Here is a 20362-nt window from a genome sequence, read left to right as displayed (position 1 = left end):
CCAGTCTGGTGCAGAGATGATTGGTGCAGTAACCAATTTAGCTTTCAGAGTCTCGAATGCCTGCAGACACTCTTTATCAAAGATAAATGGCGTGTCAGCAGCTAGCAGGTTGCTCAGAGGTTTGGCGATTTTTGAAAAATCCTTTATGAACCTCCTATAGAATCCTGCATGCCCCAGAAAGCTTCTGATTGCCTTAACATTAGCAGGTGGTGGTAATTTTTCAATCACTTCTACCTTAGCTTGATCCACCTCTATTCCCTTGTTCGAAATTTTGTGCCCAAGGACAATTCCTTCAGTCACCATAAAGTGACATTTTTTCCAGTTTAAAACTAGGTTAGTCTCTTGGCATCTTTTCAGAACAAGTGCTAAATGGTTAAGGCAGGAGCTGAATGAGTCTCCAAATACTGAAAAGTCATCCATGAAGACTTCCAGGAATTTTTCCACCATATCAGAGAAAATTGAGAGCATGCACCTCTGGAAGGTTGCAGGTGCATTGCACAGGCCAAATGGCATCCTTCTGTATGCAAATACTCCAGATGGGCATGTGAATGCCGTTTTCTCCTGATCCTGGGGATCTACTGCAATTTGATTATAACCTGAATATCCATCCAGGAAGCAGTAGTATTCATGACCTGCTAGTCTTTCTAGCATTTGGTCTATGAATGGTAAAGGAAAATGATCCTTTCTGGTGGCTGTATTGAGCCTTCTGTAATCAATGCACATACGCCACCCTGTAACTGTCCTTGTAGGAACCAGTTCATTTTTTTCATTATGAACCACTGTCATGCCACCCTTCTTAGGGACAACTTGGACAGGGCTCACCCAGGGGCTGTCAGAAATAGGATAAATAATCCCAGCCTCTAGTAATTTAGTGACCTCTTTTTGCACCACTTCTTTCATAGCTGGATTCAGCCGCCTTTGTGGTTGAACCACTGGCTTGGCGTCATCCTCCAACAAGATTTTGTGCATGCATCTGGCTGGGCTAATGCCCTTAAGATCACTAATGGACCACCCAAGAGCTGTCTTGTGCGTCCTTAGCACTTGAATTAGTGCTTCTTCTTCCTGTGGCTCTAAGGTAGAGCTTATTATTACAGGAAAGGTTTCACCTTCTCCCAGAAATGCATATTTCATGGATGGTGGTAATGGTTTGAGTTCGGGTTTTGGAGGTTTCTCCTCTTCTTGAGGGACTTTCAGAGGTTCTATTATCTTCTCTGATTCCTCCAAATCAGGCTGAACATCTTTAAAGATGTCCTCCAGCTCTGATTCGAGACTCTCAGCCATATTGACCTCTCTTACCAGAGAGTCAATAATATCAACACTCATGCAGTCATTTGGGTTGTCTGGATGTTGCATGGCTTTAACAACATTCAACTTGAACTCTTCCTCATTGACTCTCAAGGTTACTTCCCCTTTTTGGACGTCAATGAGGGTTCGGCCAGTTGCTAGGAAAGGTCTTCCTAGAATGAGAGTTGCACTCTTGTGCTCCTCCATTTCCAGCACCACAAAGTCAGTAGGAAAGGCAAATGGCCCAACCTTGACAATCATGTCTTCAATCACGCCTGATGGGTATTTAATTGAGCCATCAGCAAGTTGAAGACATATCCTGGTTGGTTTAATTTCTTCAGTTAAACCAAGCTTTCTGATAGTAGATGCAGGTATTAGATTGATACTTGCCCCAAGATCACATAAAGCTTGCTTGGTACAAACACCTTCTAATATGCATGGTATCATAAAGCTCCCAGGATCTTTAAGCTTCTCAGGTAAGCTTTTCAGAATGACTGCACTGCATTCTTCAGTGAGGTAAACTTTTTCAGTTTCCCTCCAATCCTTCTTATGACTTAAGATCTCTTTCATGAACTTAGCATAAGAGGGTATTTGCTCAAGTGCTTCTGCAAACGGAATCTTTATTTCAAGAGTCCTGAGATAGTCTGCAAAGCGGGCAAATTGCTTATCCTGTTCCGCCTGGCGGAGTTTTTGAGGATAAGGCATTTTGGCTTTGTATTCCTCAACCTTAGTTGCTGCAGGTTTATTACCTACAGAAGTAGGTTGGGAAGCCTTTTTAGAAGGGTTGTTATCAGCACTTGTATGTGACTGATCACCCACTGGCATTTGAATGCCAGGTGTGGAAGCTGGAGTGGCGTTAGACGCCACCTCTGGCGTTTGAACGCCAGAACCATGTTCCTTTTGGGCGTTCAACGCCAGATCCATGCTTGTTTCTGGCGTTGAACGCCAGGAATGAGCATGGTCTGGGCGTTCAGCGCCAGCTTTATCCCTTTCTGGGCTCTGCTTGTCCTCAGAGGGATTTTGAGTAGCCATTTGTTCATTTCCTGTCTTCTTGCTGCTTTGAAGTGAGGTGTTTAATGTTTTCCCACTTCTTAATTGAACTGCTTGGCATTCTTCTGCTATTTGTTTTGACAGTTGCTTTTCTGTCTGCTTTAATTGCACTTCCATATTCCTGTTAGCCATTCTTGTTTCCTGTAATATTTCCTTGAATTCGGCTAGCTGCTGAGTTAGAAAATCTAATTGCTGATTAAATTCATTAGCCTGATCCACCGGACTGAGTTCTGCAGTTACTTTTTTAGCTTCTTCTTTCATGGAAGATTCACTGCTTAGATACAGATGCTGATTTCTAGCAACTGTATCAATGAGCTCTTGAGCTTCTTCAATTGTTTTTCTCATATGTATAGATCCACCAGCTGAGTGGTCTAGAGAAATCTGAGCTTTTTCTGTAAGCCCATAGTAAAAGATGTCTAATTGCACCCATTTTGAAAACATTTCAGAGGGGCATTTTCTTAGCATCTCTCTGTATCTCTCCCATGCATCATAAAGGGATTCATTATCTCCTTGTTTGAAGCCTTGGATGCTTAGCCTTAGCTGTGTCATCCGTTTGGGAGGGAAATAGTGATTCAGGAATTTTTCTGACAGCTGTTTCCATGTTTTTATGCTGTTCTTAGGCTGGTTATTTAACCATCTCTTAGCTTGATCTTTCACAGCAAATGGAAACAGTAATAATCTGTAGACATCCTGATCTACTTCCTTATCATGTACTGTATCAGCAATTTGCAGAAATTGTGCCAGAAACTCTGTAGGTTCTTCATGTGGAAGACCAGAATACTGGCAGTTTTGCTGCACCATGATAATGAGCTGAGGATTCAGCTCAAAGCTACTAACTCCAATGGAGGGTATGCAGATACTACTCCCATATGAAGCAGTAGTGGGGTTAGCATATGACCCCAGAGTCCTCTTGGACTGATCATTCCCATTTAATTCCATAATGGAATAAAAGAGATGATATATATGTTGCTATTATTTATTTTATAGTAGTGGAACAAATAAAAATGGAATATATAAAAAGAAGTTAAAAATATATTTATTTATTATTTTTTTTTCAAAAAAAAAATGAAATTAAAATCTAAAAATTTTAAGAAAAATTTCGAAAAAGTAGTTAGAAAATATAAAATTTTTGAATTTTGAATTTTATGATGAAAGAGAAAAGCACACAAAAGACACAAGACTTAAAATTTTTAGATCTAGTGCTCCTTATTTTCGAAAATTTTTGGAGGGAAAACACCAAGGAACACCAAACATAAAAATTTTAAGATCAAGACACAAGAAAAACTCAAGAACACCTTGAACAAAAGAAAGAACACCAAACTTAAAATTTTTAGAAAATCAAAATAAATTTTCGAAAATTATAAAAAGATTAACAATAAAACACCAAACTTAGAGTTTGGCACAAGATCAAATCAAGAAAAATTATTTTTGAAAAAGATTTTCAAAAGTATTGGTGCTCCCTTATCAAGAATATGACCCTTCTATTCTAGCCAAATGGGCAGCAAATATAACAATTGTTTTGAAAAAGCACAAGAAAAACAAGAAAAGACTCAGAACAAGAAAAATTAAAGATCAAACAAGAAAAATAGACAAGAACAAATTGAAGATTAAGGAAAAACAAAGGACACTCACACGAAAATTTCAAAGAAAAATATAAAAGATGCAATTGACACCAAACTTAGAACAAGACACTAGACTCACGAAGAATTAACAATTAATAAAGAAAAATAATATTTTTGAGAAATATTTTTGAAAAGGGAATAAAGGACTCAGATTTAATGACTCTGTAACATCAATACTATATTCCTAATCTAAGAAATAAAATAAGCCTTCAATTGTTCAAACTCAATAATCCCCGGCAACGGCGCCAAAAACTTGGTGGACGAAATTGTATCTCTTTATGGAATATGATAATAGAGCCTTCGTCCAACTAACCAGCAAGTGCACTGGGTCGTCCAAGTAATACCTTACGTGAGTAAGGGTCGATCCCACGGAGATTATTGGTTTGAAGCAATCAATACTTATTTTATTAATCTTAGTCAGGAGGCTAAAGAAGTTATTTGGATTTATTTGTAAAAAGCCAAACTACAAATTTCATAAAATTGTAAGTTAAAATAATAGAGTTACTTGTTGTGCCGTAATGAGAAACATGTTGGAGTTTTGGAGATGCTTTGTCCTTTGAACTTCAACTCTTCCTTGAAATCCTCTTTCTCACACGCAAGTTCCCTCCATGGCAAGCTCTATGTAGGGTGTCACCGTTGTCAGTGGCTACTTCCCATCCTCTCAGTGAAAACGTTCCTATGCTCTGTCACAGCACGGCTAATCATCTGTCGGTTCTCAATCAGGTTGGAATAGAATCCATTGATTCTTTTGCGTCTGTCACTAATGCCCAGCCCTCAGGAGTTTGAAGTACGTCACAGTCATTCAATCCCGGAATCCTACTCGGAATACCACAGACAAGGTTTAGACTTTCCGGATTCTCATGAATGCCGCCATCAATCCGGCTTATACCACGAAGATTCTGTTGGGGAATCTAAGAGATATTCATTCAATCTGATGTAGAACGGAGGTGGTTGTCAGACACACGTTCATGGATTGAGGAAGGTGATGAGTGTCACGGATCATCACCTTCTTCACAATTAAGCGTGAATAAACATCTTAGATAAGAACAAGCGTGTTTGAATGGGAAACCAAGGAATTGTATTAAATCATCGAGACGCTGCAGAGCTCCTCACCCCCAACAATGGAGTTTAGAGACTCATGCCGTCAAAAGTATGTAATTCAGATCTAAAAATGTCATGAGGTACAAGAAATGTCTGTAAAAGTTGTTTAAATAGTAAACTAGTAACCTAGGTTTACAGAAAATGAATAAACTAAGATAATTGGTGCAGAAATCCACTTCTGGGGCCCACTTGGTGTGTGCTGGGGCTGAGACTAAAGCTTTCCACGTGTGAAGGCCTTTCTTGGCGTTAAACTCCAGGTTATGACGTGTTTTGGGCGTTCAACTCCGGATCATGACGTTTTTCTGGCGTTTAACTCCAGACAGCAGCATAAACTAGGCGTTTAACGCCAAGTTACGTCGTCTATCCTTGCGCAAAGTATGGACTATTATATATTGCTGGAAAGCCCTGGATGTCTACTTTCCAACGCCGTTGAGAGCGCGCCAATTGGACTCTTGTAGCTCCAGAAAATCCATTTCGAGTACAGGGAGGTCAGGATCCAACAGCATCAGCAGTCCTTTTTTAGCCTAAGTCAGATTTTTGCTCAGCTCCCTCAATTTCAGCCAGAAAATACCTGAAATTACAGAAAAACACACAAACTCATAGTAAAGTCCAGAAATATGATTTTTGCCTAAAAACGAATATTATTTTACTAAAAACTAACTGAAACATGCTAAAATCTACATGAAATTATCCCCAAAAAGCGTACAAAATATCCGCTCATCACCTGCCCTCGGCGCGGGCAGGGCAGCGTTTTTGCGCACCAAGCCGCACCAACATGCACCAGGCCGCACCAAAGTCGCACCAACATGCACCAATTCCTGCCCTGCCCTCCACAAGGGCAGGGCAGCCTCCTGGGAGTGTCATGGGCCAAAAATCAACCAAAATTCAATTTAATTCAATTCCTCACCAAATTGAATCAAGGCCAACCAAACCCATTTCTCCTCAAATACAAAGCAAGCTAAGCCCACATCATCACTCAAAGGCACATGGATCAATTAAATTAGGATTTTCATTTTTGTAATTTGTTTTAATTTCATTTTCATTTTTCATTTTTAAAGCCTATATAAAGGCATCATTTTCATCTATTGTGGGGAGCCCCATTAGAGAATATTTGAGTGCAGCTCCATTAGAAAGCTCTCTTAGTTTTCATTCTTGCTTTGGATCTTGGGTGAAGAATTGAAGAACTTCTGTTTCAATCTCACCTTGAGATCTCTTCTTTAATTTTCTGCATAATTGAATTCTACTTTCTGTTCATTTCTTCTTCTTCTACGATTTCTGCAATTTGCTTTCCTTTATTTCTTTTGCAATTGTTGCTGTTGGATCAAGGAAGGGAGTGAGATCTAGACTTGTTTTCTAGTCTCTTTGATTCCTTGAGATCTTCAATTTTATTTTGCAATTGAGTTGAGTTCTTGGCAGCTCTTCTGTTTTTACTGTTCCATTGGCTTTCAATTTACTTTCATGCAATTTAATTCTTCTGCACTTGTTCTTTATTTTACATTTCTGTTCATGATCCCAAATTACTTTCCTGCAAGTTAATCTCCCTGCAATTGTTCTATGCTTTGCTTTACTGCTCTCTTTAATTTCCAGCACCCAACCCCCTTTACATTTAATGCAATTTACATTTCTTGTCATTTAAGATTCTTGCAATTTTACTTTCTTGTTCTTTAAGTTACTTGCAATTTTACTTTCTGCACTTTAATTTTCCTTGCTATTTACTTTCTGTTGGTTACACTTCATCCAAATTCACTTCAATGTTAGCTTGACTAAACTAATCACCCACTAAAATTGCTTGATCCATCAATCCCTGTGGGATCGACCTCACTCTAAGTGAGTTATTACTACTTGATGCGACCCGGTACACTTGCCGGTTGGATTTGTGTGTTAGAAATTCGTTTTTCCACAAAAACACCATCACCAACCACCATATCTGCCACTTCTACCAACAGTGCAACAATTTTCTAAAGGTTTCAACTGGGAGAAAATGCAACGAGATATTCACCAAATGCAAGGAGACATAAACCACTTGAGAGAAGATGTGAGCCAACTAAGAGAGCAGTAAAAGCAATGGGACAAAATGCAAGAAAGCATTCAGCGACTCCAAAGGAGCATGGAGTATATGAAGGAGCAACAAGGCCAATTCCACTGGGGAGAAATGCAAGGCAACCTCAACAAAATCATAGAGCAGAATCAATGGCAGCAGAGGAACCTTGCTGAATTTAGGCATCTTTATAATGCTAGAACCACTTCAAGGAGGCAATATGATATCAACACACAAGCGAAGCTGGATCACTTGTGCAATGCTGTGGCCACCTTAAACCCCGGATATCTAACATTTATGCAAGTTATGAAGGAGCTGAATGCCAAGAAGAGATATTGGCCAAGCACAAGGAGGATGAGAAGACTTACATGAGGAGGCTAGGTTTTTGGATGCATTGATCCCATTCGATGCATTGATGGTTTTGTTGAGTGATTTCAGGTGTAATGGGTTGGAATGGCTTGATAAGAGTGGAAAAAAAGAACGGAATTGGGAGAAAACATGAAGAAATCAAAGGAAAAGCACACATTGGCATGTGCGTACACACAACCTACAAAGCGTACACACAAGAACCACCCAGCCGTGTGAGCATACGCACAAGAGGAAAATCAGCATGTGTGCGTACGCACAAGTCCCAGTGCGTGACTCATTTAATGCAAATCCCTGGGGGCGATTTCTGGGCCTCCAAAGCCCAGTTTTGGACTTTCTGAAGCTGATTGAGTACTATATCAAAGAGGGCCTCCTTCCATGTGAAGGGGGGAGCAATTAGGGTTAGATTTTAGTCATGTAGTTCATTTTTACAGAGAGAAGCTCCCCCTTCTCTCTAGAACTAGGGTTTCTTAGTTTAATTTCTTTGTAATTCATACTTTTAATTCTTGTAGTGAGAAGTGATCAGACAATTATGTAATAATCTTTTAGGTGAAAATGAATCTAATGGGTGTTTTTACAGGTTTTTTCTTTTTTGCTTTTGACCCTTAATCCCTTATGTTTCTTCAAATTAGATATGTTGTCCATTTCTATTAAGAAATTAAAAATATAAAATAGATATATTATCTATTACTTTTTGTAAGATGAAAAAACTTGTACAAGATATTGAGCGATTTAGGAGATATCAATAATAAAATAACGAGATAACCATGTAAATAAGGGAACAATATACCATAAATATGATTTTTGTTTCGAGAGTTACTTAAAACTGATGATTTGGACTTGAATGTGTTGTCCATACTCTTTCTGAATAGGAATCCAACGTCTCCTCCAATGTGGCAATGACGTCCGAGTTCCCTGAGTGAGGATGGGAGAGATACTTGGTAGCGCAAAATTACACTTCACACTATTGAACCAGCAAATACACTGGGTCATCCAAGTAATACCTGAGTGAGTCAGGGTCGATCCCACGAGGATTGTGATTTGAAGCAAGTTATAGTTATCTTGTAGATCTTAGTCAGGTGGATAGAAGAGTTGTTTGTTTGTTTAATTTGCATAAAAGAAAAATAAAAAAAATGTTACTCAGCTGATGGTGAATGCAATGATATGAAGATGGTTAAGGCTTGGAGATGCTTTGTTCTTCTAGAAAAATCCAGTCTTACTATCTTCTTCAACTGCGGATGATTTCTTCTATGACAGGCTGTATGTGATTAACATCTTTTTTAAGAGATCACTAATGCTCCTCCAGATCTGAACCCCAGGGTTAGTGCGGATCCAGTCTGATTGAAAGTGAAGCTCCCGCAGTTCATTCTCCTTGGTGATCCTACTTAAAATGCCACAGACAATGTCGAATCTTCCGGATTAGAGGATGTTACGCCTTTGGTTCTAGCCTCTAGCACAAAGACTCTAATCTCCCCATACTTTGGCTGAACAGGTGTTTCGAGAAGTCCCCAACGAAGTCGTGGATTAGCCGTCTAAGAGATGTATAATCAAGCTAGTGGTTCGTCAGTGTCTGATGAAAGACTCACTCTAAACCCATGTAGAATGAGATAACCTTATGTCAGTTCAACGTATTCATATTGATGAAGAACGAAGATACATCTTAAAATAGAGAATCAAACACAAATTGAAATAGAACAGTAATACTTTATTAATTCATAAAACTCAGCAGAGCTTCTCCCACAACCTAGGATGTTTAGAAACTCATACTGATAGTAAATATAATGATAAACATGTAAGGTGTCAAAAGGTCTTGAACAAGGGTGATCCTTGTCCTTTAAATACTAAACTAATGACTAAAGATTACATAAGAAGGGTAAAATAGTCTTTTAGTGCTAAAATCCACTTATGGGGCCCACTTAGTGAGTGTTTGGGCTGAGCTTGAATGAGATCCATGTACTAGGGGGCCTCTAGGGTGTTGAACATTAGTTAGGGGGTCCTTTATGGGCGTTGGACGCTGGTCTCTTCTCCTTTGGGCGCTGGACGCCAGAATAGGGTAGGAGGCAAGCGTTGAACGCCAGTTTTTGGCCTTCAATTCTGAAGCAAAGTATAAACTGTTATATATTTTTAGAAAGCCCTGGATGTTAGCTTTTTAGAGCCATTGAGAACGCTCCATTTGGACTTCTGTACCTCCAGAAAAGCTCTTTTGAGTGCAAGGAGGTCAGATTTGGACAGCATCTGCAGTACTTTCTCTACCTCTGATACAAACTTTTGCTTCAGCTCCTCAATTTCAGACAAAAAATACTGAAATTGCCTAAAAACACAAAAACTCAAAGTAGAATACAAAAATATGAATTTTACACTAAAACCTATAAAAACTTAATAAAACTTAAACAAAACATACTAAAACTATATGAAAATGATGCCAAAAAATATATAAAATATCCTCTCATCAATACCTGCAAGGGATTTTGATGCTTAACTTAGATTAGTTCAATTCTTGAACATTTCAGATTTCATTTTAGAAGACTCTCTTTATTTATTTCAATAGGAATCATAGCCTCTAATCCATAGGTGATGAGTGTCTAGATATTGGTTTAGAATCTCATAGGTTAAAACACAAGATTCATCGCAGATATAGTCCTAAATCAGTGACTAATGTTATGAAAGTTTAGAAAAATGTCACAAGTTCCAAATCAATCAATCGGGAGTTTTAAACCCAGGTCGTTCTTCCTTGGACTTGCAATAGAGTGCATATCATTGGCTATGAATTCAGGGAGTTTGAAGTGCAATATGAAAGTTAAAGATACAAGAAACTAAAGAATAAACAAAAATCAAATTACAAAAAAATAGAATCAATAAGCAAGTAAGTGATAAACTAAGCAAGCATGAATAAAGAACAACAATTAATCTAATAACTACACTAAAAGACAACTAAATCAATCTATAAATGAATAAGTAATTGAGCTTGTAAAGAAGTGAAATTCAATGCTTAAAGGGTCTTGATTAGGGTTGAGAGTCAAAGGTTCCTATCCTTGTAAAGAATTAGTGTTTTAATTCGTATTTTAAATATTTTTACTCACCTATTACAAAATTTAATTTCCTAATTCCCTTGGCTCATGATTAACTTATTAGTTAATTATTTATTAATTTATAGGATTTTATAAATAGACGCAAAGATTGTGGTTTTGTCCCGTTTGTTCCGAGTTGGTAATTGAGATATCTGAGTCATGAATCTCCCTGGATAGATGCAGTTATTCTTCCAACTTGCTCCGGGTTGAGATTTGAGACTTTTTTACCTTCCGTCGAAAGATGTGGCTGGACACTTAGACCTTTTCAGATAATTCCTCCAAGGGAAGTGAATACCCCTTGAGAGATGCGCGCACCGAGGGATTATCCAGTGTTAGCTACCGAATATGGTGGGTTTGGCTGTATAACCAACAGATGAACTCATTGGCCATAGGGTAGACATACTGATGCCAGGGCATTTTGGCCAGTTTCACTGACCGTTTCTTTACTATTTTTAGGTAATTTCATGCATTTTCTTAGGAAATAAGTTAGTCTTGGGCAGATATTCACTCAGACCTTGATTCAAGCATACATTGTGCATTTTACCTTATTTCATGGGGATTTTGCACGATTTTAATGACAAAATTGTATATTGCATTACCCATGACTTGGACTAGAACTTTGATGCACTCTATTGCTTGATTTCAGGACCAAAAGGAAGCAAGGAATGGGAGGTAACTTGCAAAGTTAAGGAGAAAAGTAATTGCCAAAAACACTCTCAAAAGCCATCAATACCCACGTTAAAGAGTCACGTTAACTAAGTTAACGTGAACTCTAACGTGGAGAAGAGAAGTTGAGCCAACGTTAGTGACACTTAACATTGTCACTAACGTTGGCAATTGCTCACAAATGGCCACGTTAGAAGCCACGTTAACCTAGTTAATGTGGCCTCTAACGCTAAAGGGGGAAGAGAAGCCAACGTTAGTGACACTCAACATTGTCACTAACGTTGGCCTAAGGTGCAAAGAGCCACGTTAACTCCCACGTTAGCTTAGTTAACGTGGGAGCTAACGTAACAGATAGAGAGTTGTCGACAACGTTAGTGACACTCAACATTGTCACTAACGTTGGAGCAACCACACAACCCCCAAGAGCCACGTTAACCTCCACGTTAACTTTGTTAACGTGGAAGCTAACGATGAGTAATGAAGAATGAGCCAACGTTAGTGACACTCAACATTGTCACTAACGTTAGGATGGCTAAGAATGGCCACGTTAGAAGCCACGTTAACCCAGTTAACGTGGACTCTAACGTGAGACCTAGGGGCACACTTGAACGTTAGTGACAATGTTGAGTGTCACTAACGTTCTCGAAGGTTGGCAAAAGCCACGTTAGAAGCCACGTTAACCTAGTTAACGTGAGCTTTAACGTGAAGCAAGAAGGGGCACACTTGAACGTTAGTGACAATGTTGAGTGTCACTAACATTCTCGAAGGCTAACAAGGCAACGTTAAAAGCCACGTTAACCCAGTTAACGTGGGCTTTAACGTGAGGAAAAGAGGTGCATGGCAACGTTAGTGACAATGTTAAGTGTCACTAACGTTCTCGAACTTGTATTTTCACTAAATGTTAAATACCCCTAACGTCTTGAGCTAAAGTCTCTGCCCACTTCACACTTTCTCTCTGCAAGTAAGCCAAGCCAAATTGAAGAAAGGAACTGCTTCAAGCTCAAAGATCCAAAGGCCCAAGACTTAAAGAACTAACTAGAAGCTGAGAAGAGTAGTATATATAGGAGTAGTTTTGAAATAGAGAGGAGCTTTTGGGGGGAGGAGCTAGAAAAGAGAACTACTCTTTGTATCTACTTTCTTTGCACTTCTAGCTTTATGATGTATTCTCCATCTTTGATTTTGATTTCTAGAGCTATGAACAACTAAACCCCTTTCATTGGGTTAGGGAGCTCTGTTGTAATTTGATGGATCAACACTAATTTTCTTATTCTTCTTCTATCTTTCCTTTTGATTTTACTTGAAAGCTTTCGATCTTCATCCAAATGGATAGTTATCTTGGAAAAGAAGCTGTTCAAACATGGATCTCTTCGGATCCTTAAAAGAGGAATGAAGAGATTAGCTAGAAATGCTTTCTCATGCTGGACCAAATTGAGTGTGGATGGGTATGTGGCTATAACCCTCCAAGCATTTGATTTGGGAAGTGCATGTGGTATAATCAGTGACCACACTTCATCTCTTCTCATGAGCAATTGACCAAGGAATTGGCTATTGATCAAGATTTGAGAGATTGAATTGCAAGAAATTGTGATTCAATCACTTAAGATTGCTAAGGAGATCAATGAGTGCATTGATTGAGGAAGAGATGAAAATGAAATTGATCCGGAGAATGCAACATCTCCTAAGCCCAATGAACTCCCCATTTCTGATCTTACCCATTCTCTTTATTTTCTGCAATTTACTTCTATGAGTAATTCCTCCATTCCCATTTACAATTCTACTATTTACTTTCAGTCATTTACTTTCTTGCTATTTTAATTTCTGCAATTATCAACTCTATTCATGGATTCGCTCAACTAGATCATTCCTCTAATTAAAGTTTCTTGATCAATTAATCCCTGTGGGATTCGACCTCACTCTATTGTGAGTTTTTGCTTGACGACAAATTCGGTACACTTGCCGAATGGAAATTTGTTGAGAGACAAGTTTTACCCCGATCAAGTTTATGGCGCCGTTGCCGGGGATTGATTGTGCATCGACAATGATTACATTAGAGGATCACTAGATTGAGCATTTGTATTTTGTTTGATTTACTTTTCTGTTTGGTTAATTTGCTTTCCGTCTTAGTTTAATTCTTCCCCTCCCCTGTTTCTTAGTTTTTCTTTGCTATTTACAATTCAGTTCACTAACCCACTAACTGTTTGATATATTGCATTACTGACACTAACAAGTAATTCTAACAAGATACTTTCTGCATTGCTTTTCATTGCTTGTACTCTGTGGTTTTGTATGATAGGGAGAAGAAGTGGAGCTTCAACTTCCTTTGATTTTGAACCTGAGAGAACCTTTTTAAGATTAAGAAGGGAGGCAAAAGAAAAACGTGTAGTGGGTGCTGAAGAAGAGGAGGAACACTGTGAAGAATACTTTGAAATAACCATGGAAGACCATCGTGAGGAAGAGGCTCACAACCATGGTGGAGGAGGTAGAGCAAATCCTGGTGGAGAAGATAGAAGAGTCTTGGGCTCTTATATCAACCCAAACCTAGGGAATTACGGAAGTAGCATCCAAAAACCAACCATCCATGCCAACAACTTTGAACTAAAGCCACAGCTCATCACCCTCGTTCAAAACAATTGCTCGTTTGGAGGAGGTGTCCAAGAAGACCCCAACCAACACTTAAACACCTTCCTGAGACTATGTGACACAGTAAAGTTCAATGGTGTTCAACCTGACGCCTATAGACTGTTGTTGTTCCCATTCTCTCTCAGAGACAAGGCAACCAAGTGGTTGGAGTCTTTTCCAAAGGAGAGCTTGACAACTTGGGATGATGTTATGAACAAATTCTTAGCAAGATTTTACCCCCCTCAACGAGTCAATCGGCTGAGAGCTGAGGTCCAAACTTTCAGGCAACAAGATGGTGAGACGCTATACGAAGCATGGGAGAGGTTTAAAGACCTAATAAGGAGATGTCCATCTGATATGTTCAATGAATGGGTGCAGTTGCACATCTTCTATGAAGGACTGTCATATGAATCTAAGAAGGCCGTAGACCATTCATCCGGAGGTTCTTTGAACAAGAAGAAGACCATTGAGGAAGCCATAGATGTCATTGAAACTGTAGCTGAGAATGACTACTTCTATGCTTCCGAAAGAGGGAACACTAGAGGAGTAATGGAGCTGAACAATGTAGATGCTCTGCTTGCTCAAAACAAGCTCATCACCAAGCAGCTAGCTGACCTCACCAAGAAGATGGAGAGAAGTCAAGTGGCAGCAATCACCACTTCAACTCAAGAGGAAGTAAGTGAAGAGGAAGAAGGCACTCAGGAGCAAGCCAACTACATTGGGAATTCACCTAGATACAACCATGATCCATACTCCAAGACCTACAACCCTGGATGGAGGAATTACCCAAACTTTGGGTGGGGTAATCAACAAGACCAAGGCCAAGACCAAAGACGTCACAACCCCAACAACAATACAGCCCATTCCTTATTTAATGACCAAATCTCTAAAATTGAAACCCTGCTTGAGAGCATATGCAGAGACATCCAAGACAGTAAAGCATTCCGAGAGGAAGTGCAGTCAAATATGCAGAACCAAGATGCTGCCATTGAGAAGCTTGAAACACAAGTTGGTTACCTATTCAATCGGACTTCTGGCAACAACAGAAGTAAAAAGGAGGAGTGTCAAGCTATCACTCTAAGGAGTGGGAAGGAACTGAAGGGATTTGACCAGAAGAAACTAGAAGAAGAGTCAATTGACGAAGGAGAAAGGCAAGATGGAGATCAGAGCCCAACTTCTAAAAGTCAAAAAGAAGAAGGGAAGCTGAAGCCGGATGTCCCGAGAGTTCCATACCCTCAGCAATTGAAGAAAAAGGGGGATGACTACCAATTTATGAGATTTTTAGAAATCTTCAAAAAGCTACAAATCAACATACCCTTTGCTGAAGCAATAGAACAAATGCCTCTCTATGCCAAGTTCTTAAAGGAGCTCATGACTAAGAAGAGAAGCTGGAAGAACAACGAAACTGTGATACTGACCGAAGAATGCAGTGCTATCATTCAGCACAAATTACCCCAGAAATTGAAGGATCCAGGGAGTTTTCAGATCCCCTGTGTCATAGGTGAGATCACGGTAGAGAAGGCTCTTTGTGACCTAGGAGCCAGCATCAATTTGATGTCAGTAGCTATGATGAGGAAGATGAAGATCGAAGAGGCTAAACCAACAAAGATGGCCCTACAATTGGCAGACCGATCATTCAAGTTCCCTCACGGCATATTAGAGGATTTGTTGGTAAAGGTGGGAGAGTTCATATTCCCAGCAGATTTTGTGGTCCTAGATATGCAAGAGGAACCCAAGGCTTCCATTATCCTGGGGAGGCCCTTCTTGGCCACTGCAGGAGCTGTTATTGACGTCCAAAAAGGTGACCTCACCTTGAGATTATACAATGAAGAGATGACCTTCAACGTATTCAAGGCCATGAGTTACCCACCAGAGCAATTCGGGGAATGCATGAGGTTAGATGCGCTTGAGGAAGAAATACATGAGGACTTTGAGGAAGAAGAACCTGAAGAGCCAGAGAGGGTAGTATGGCAGGAATATGAATCCAGTGAAGAGGTTGCAGCAACAGAAATTCATAAACAGGAAGCGCCCAAGGTGGAAAATCAAAAGTCAGAGGCACCAAAGCTTGAGCTCAAAGCACTGCCACCTACTCTCAAATATGCATATTTGGGGAAAAATGGAAGTTACCCAGTAATCATAAGCTCATCCCTCAACCAGGATCAAGAGGATGAACTACTCCAAGTACTGCGGAGGCACAAGGATGCCATTGGATGGACTCTTGCTGACCTGAAAGGAATAAGCTCAGCCATATGCATGCACAAGATACTGCTAGAAGAAGATGCCAAACCATCCATTCAATCTCAAAGGAGGCTGAACCCAATTATGAAAGAGGTGGTGCAGAAAGAGGTTATGAAGTTATGGCAGGGAGGGGTGATATACCCTATCTCAGACAGCCCATGGGTCAGCCCTGTACATGTTGTCCCAAAGAAGGGAGGAATAACTGTAGTTCCGAATGAGAGGAACGAATTAATTCCTACAAGGACCGTCACTGGATGGCGGATGTGCATAGACTACAGAAAACTCAATGGAGCTACACGAAAAGATCATTTCCCGCTTCCATTCATGGACCAGATGTTGGAACGACTTGCAGGCCATGCATTTTATTGTTTTCTCGATGGCTATTCAGGATATAACCAAATAGTGGTTGATCCTAGAGACCAAGAGAAAACCTCCTTCACATGCCTATATGGAGTGTTTGCTTATAGGCGCATGCCATTTGGGCTATGTAATGCACCTGCAACGTTCCAACACTGCATGCTTTCTATCTTCTCAGATATGATAGAGAAATTCATTGAAATTTTTATGGATGATTTTTCAGTATTTGGAGATTCTTTTCCTAGTTGCCTACATCACCTAGCCCTGGTGTTGAAGAGATGTCAAGAGACCAATCTGGTTTTGAACTGGGAAAAATGTCACTTCATGGTGACAGGAGGAATAGTCCTTGGTCATAAGGTTTCTAACCAGGGTATTGAGGTGGACAGAGCTAAAGTGGAAATTATTGAAAAACTTCCTCCACCCGGTGATGTCAAGGCAATTAGGAGCTTTTTAGGGCATGCAGGTTTTTACAGAAGGTTTATTAAGGATTTTTCAAAGATAGCAAAGCCCTTAAGCAATCTCCTTGTAGCTGACACACCATTTGTCTTCGATGAAACATGCATGTTGGCTTTTGAGAACTTGAAAATGAGGCTATCCTCTGCACCTATCATCTCCCCACCTGATTGGAACTTACCTTTTGAACTAATGTGTGATGCATCTGATTATGCAATAGGGGCAGTGTTAGGACAGAGGAAAGATAGCTTAGTCCGTGTGATATACTATGCCAGCAAGGTCCTTAATGATGCTCAAAGAAATTATACCACAACCGAAAAGGAACTGCTGGCAATAGTCTTCGCATTTGACAAGTTTAGATCATACCTCATTGGTGCAAAAGTGATTGTTTTCACAGATCACACAGCACTTAAATATTTGTTTGCTAAGCAGGAATCAAAACCAAGACTAACAAGATGGATCTTATTGTTGCAGGAATTTGATATTAAAATCAGAGACAAGAAAGGAGTGGAGAACAAGGTAGCAGATCACCTCTCCAGAATCCCTCAGGATGAAGGTGGGGCACATGATACTCAAGTGAACGAGCTCTTCCCTGATGAGCAGTTGATGATAGTTCACAAGGCTCCATGGTTTGCAGACATAGCCAACTTCAAGGCAACTGGGGTTTACCACCAGAGATACATAAACATCAGAAAAGAAAGCTCATGAATGATGCAAAATACTTTGTCTGGGATGAGCCATATCTCTTCAAGAAGTGTTCAGATGGAGTCCTCAGAAGATGTGTTTCGGAAGAAGAAGGACGAGAGGTGCTATGGAATTGCCACAGCTCAAGTTATGGAAGCCACTTTGGAGGGGACAGAACTGCAGCAAAGGTTCTACAAAGTGGGTTCTTTTGGCCAACCCTTTTCAAGGACGCCAAAGAACTGGTAAAAAGCTGCAATGAATGCCAAAGAACGGGAAACTTGCCCAAAAGAAATGCCATGCCACAAAATTTCATCCTAGAGCTGGAACTGTTTGATGTGTGGGAATAGATTTTATGGGGCCATTTCCAACTTCATATGCAAACAAGTACATCTTAGTAGCCGTGGATTATGTCTCCAAGTGGGTGGAGGCCATTGCAACTCCAACAAATGATAACAAGGTGGTTATGAACTTCCTCAAGAAGAATATCTTTAGCCGGTTTGGAGTCCCAAGAGCCCTCATCAGTGATGGAGGGAGCCATTTTTGTAACAGACCATTAGAGGCTCTTCTCCTACGATACGGGGTAAAACACAAGGTAGCCACACCTTACCAGCCCCAAACAAATGGACAGACTGAGATATCCAACAGAGAACTAAAGAGAATTCTGGAAAAGACTGTGGGTGCATCAAGAAAGGATTGGTCAAAGAAGCTGGATGATGCTCTTTGGGCATACAGAACAGCATTCAAAACACCACTTGGAATGTCCCCATATCAGCTGGTGCATGGTAAAGCTTGTCACTCGCCACTGGAGCTAGAACACAAAGCTTTATGGGCTATCAAGATACTAAATTTTGATAGCATTGCTGCTGGTGCAAAGAGAATCTTGCAGCTGCAAGAGATGGAGAAATTCAGGTCACAAGCCTATGAAAATACCAAGATGTACAAGGAGAAGACAAAGAGAAGACATGACTCACATCTTGCACCCAGAAGTTTCGAAAGGGGGCAGCGAGTGCTCCTATACAATTCCAAACTAAGACTGTTCCCAGGAAAACTCAAATCAAGGTGGTCCGGGCCCTTTCTTGTCACAAAGGTCTCGCCGTATGGGCAGGTAGAAGTCATGGACGAAGGTTCAAAAAGGACTTTTACAGTGAATGGACAAAGACTCAAGCATTATCTGGGCAACATGGGGGAAAACCCCAGGATGAAATACCATCTCAAGTGAGTGAGGACTCGTCAAGCTAGCGACGAATAAAAAAAGCGCTTTGTTGGGAGGCAACCCAACCTCAGGTAGTCATTTTGATCTTCATTTCAATAAAGATCACAAGTTGTTTCCCCTGTATTGCAAGGAGCTAAGTTTAGTGTTTCACACCAGGACAGTCAAAGGAGACAGTGTAATTCTAAGTTTGGTGTCCCACCAAAAGGACATTCGGTTAGAATTACACCTGCTCCCAAAAACACATTGCTAGCTCTGACCAATTGAGGGTAATCATCTAGATGTAGTTAGACTTTAGTTAATAATTGTTCTGTTAACAACAAGATATGAGTTTATCAGCATATATGCAAGATTGTGTGCTAAACAAGGAACTAAGTTTGGTGTTCACACACCAAAGCAAGTTCATAAGACACAAGCACATGCAAGCTAATTATTCCTCAAGTGCTTTGGGAACAAGCAACTTCCAATAACTTCACAGGAACCTTATGGTGCCCCTTCACTCAAGGAAGCAAAGAGCAGGAGGAGAACGAAAAGAAGGCGATTAGAAGTTGTCACCTGAAGGTTGTATTGTCACTTAATTCCATATATTTACAGTTTGAACATTGGAAGCTCAAATGCAATCTTGATTAATGATTACCAGTGAGGCCTAAACATGTTTTTTTTTTAAAACTCTACCTTGTTGTTGAGCATGGTCTGTGATTCTGGTTTGAGTGTCACTGCATCTTTCCCTTATTTACTTGTAAGCTTGTCTATTTGTATAAAGAAGAGAATGTCTATGTTTACAAAAGACCAGAAAGGAGTTCATAATGTGGAAGTGCATTCATGAATCTTTGGGGGTAGGCATAAGTTAGCTAAGTTGGTTCAACCACAAGGTTAGGATGACATCTATCTATCCTGAATGCTTTACTTTTGATATACCCATGAGACTAAGATAACAACAAGATCCTAATAAGAGAAAAGGGAAAGAACAAGGGAAATGAAAAACAAAAGAAAAAGAGTAAGCAATAAGGCTAGGCACCAATGGTTTACCCTAAGACATGTGTCTGTGGTGCTCCTGTGTGAGGGATCTACTTGGATGAATAAGCTCTTTGGGGTGCTTCATCACCTGGTAACTTGGGTTAACTAACCCGGGATTATCAGCTGAAAATCCACTATCAAGAGTAACCCTCACCACAGAGCATTTAGTAACCCAAAGAGGTGCTGGACACTAAGGTCTGAAGGAAAGAAAATAAATGAACTATATGCCTGTGGTGTGTATGTATGGGGGAGAGACTTGAGCAAGTAAGTCCTTAGGGGTGCTTCAACACCTAGCACCTTGAACCAACTGGTTCGGGAGTGTTGGCTGAAAGCTTATCCTAAAGAGTTGCCCCCTTACAAAACACTTAGCCTAAAAACACAAATAAGCCCTTGAAATAACAATAAAAGGATCAATAAATAAAGGTCTCATGGGATATAACAAAATGAGTCTTTTAGGAGATGATAAAGGTCTGAAAGCCAGTAGTGGAATGAACCTAAGTTGCTATACATAAAACCACCATAAAATCAGTAATATGACTTCCACAAGAATGACTCATTTCTCTGGAGATTCCATTCATCGTTCTCTTGT

The sequence above is a fragment of the Arachis hypogaea genome, chromosome 5 (genome assembly GCF_003086295.3).
Source record: "Arachis hypogaea cultivar Tifrunner chromosome 5, arahy.Tifrunner.gnm2.J5K5, whole genome shotgun sequence".
NCBI classification, from domain to species: domain Eukaryota; kingdom Viridiplantae; phylum Streptophyta; class Magnoliopsida; order Fabales; family Fabaceae; genus Arachis; species Arachis hypogaea.
Note: the sequence above shows the minus strand (reverse complement) of the source record.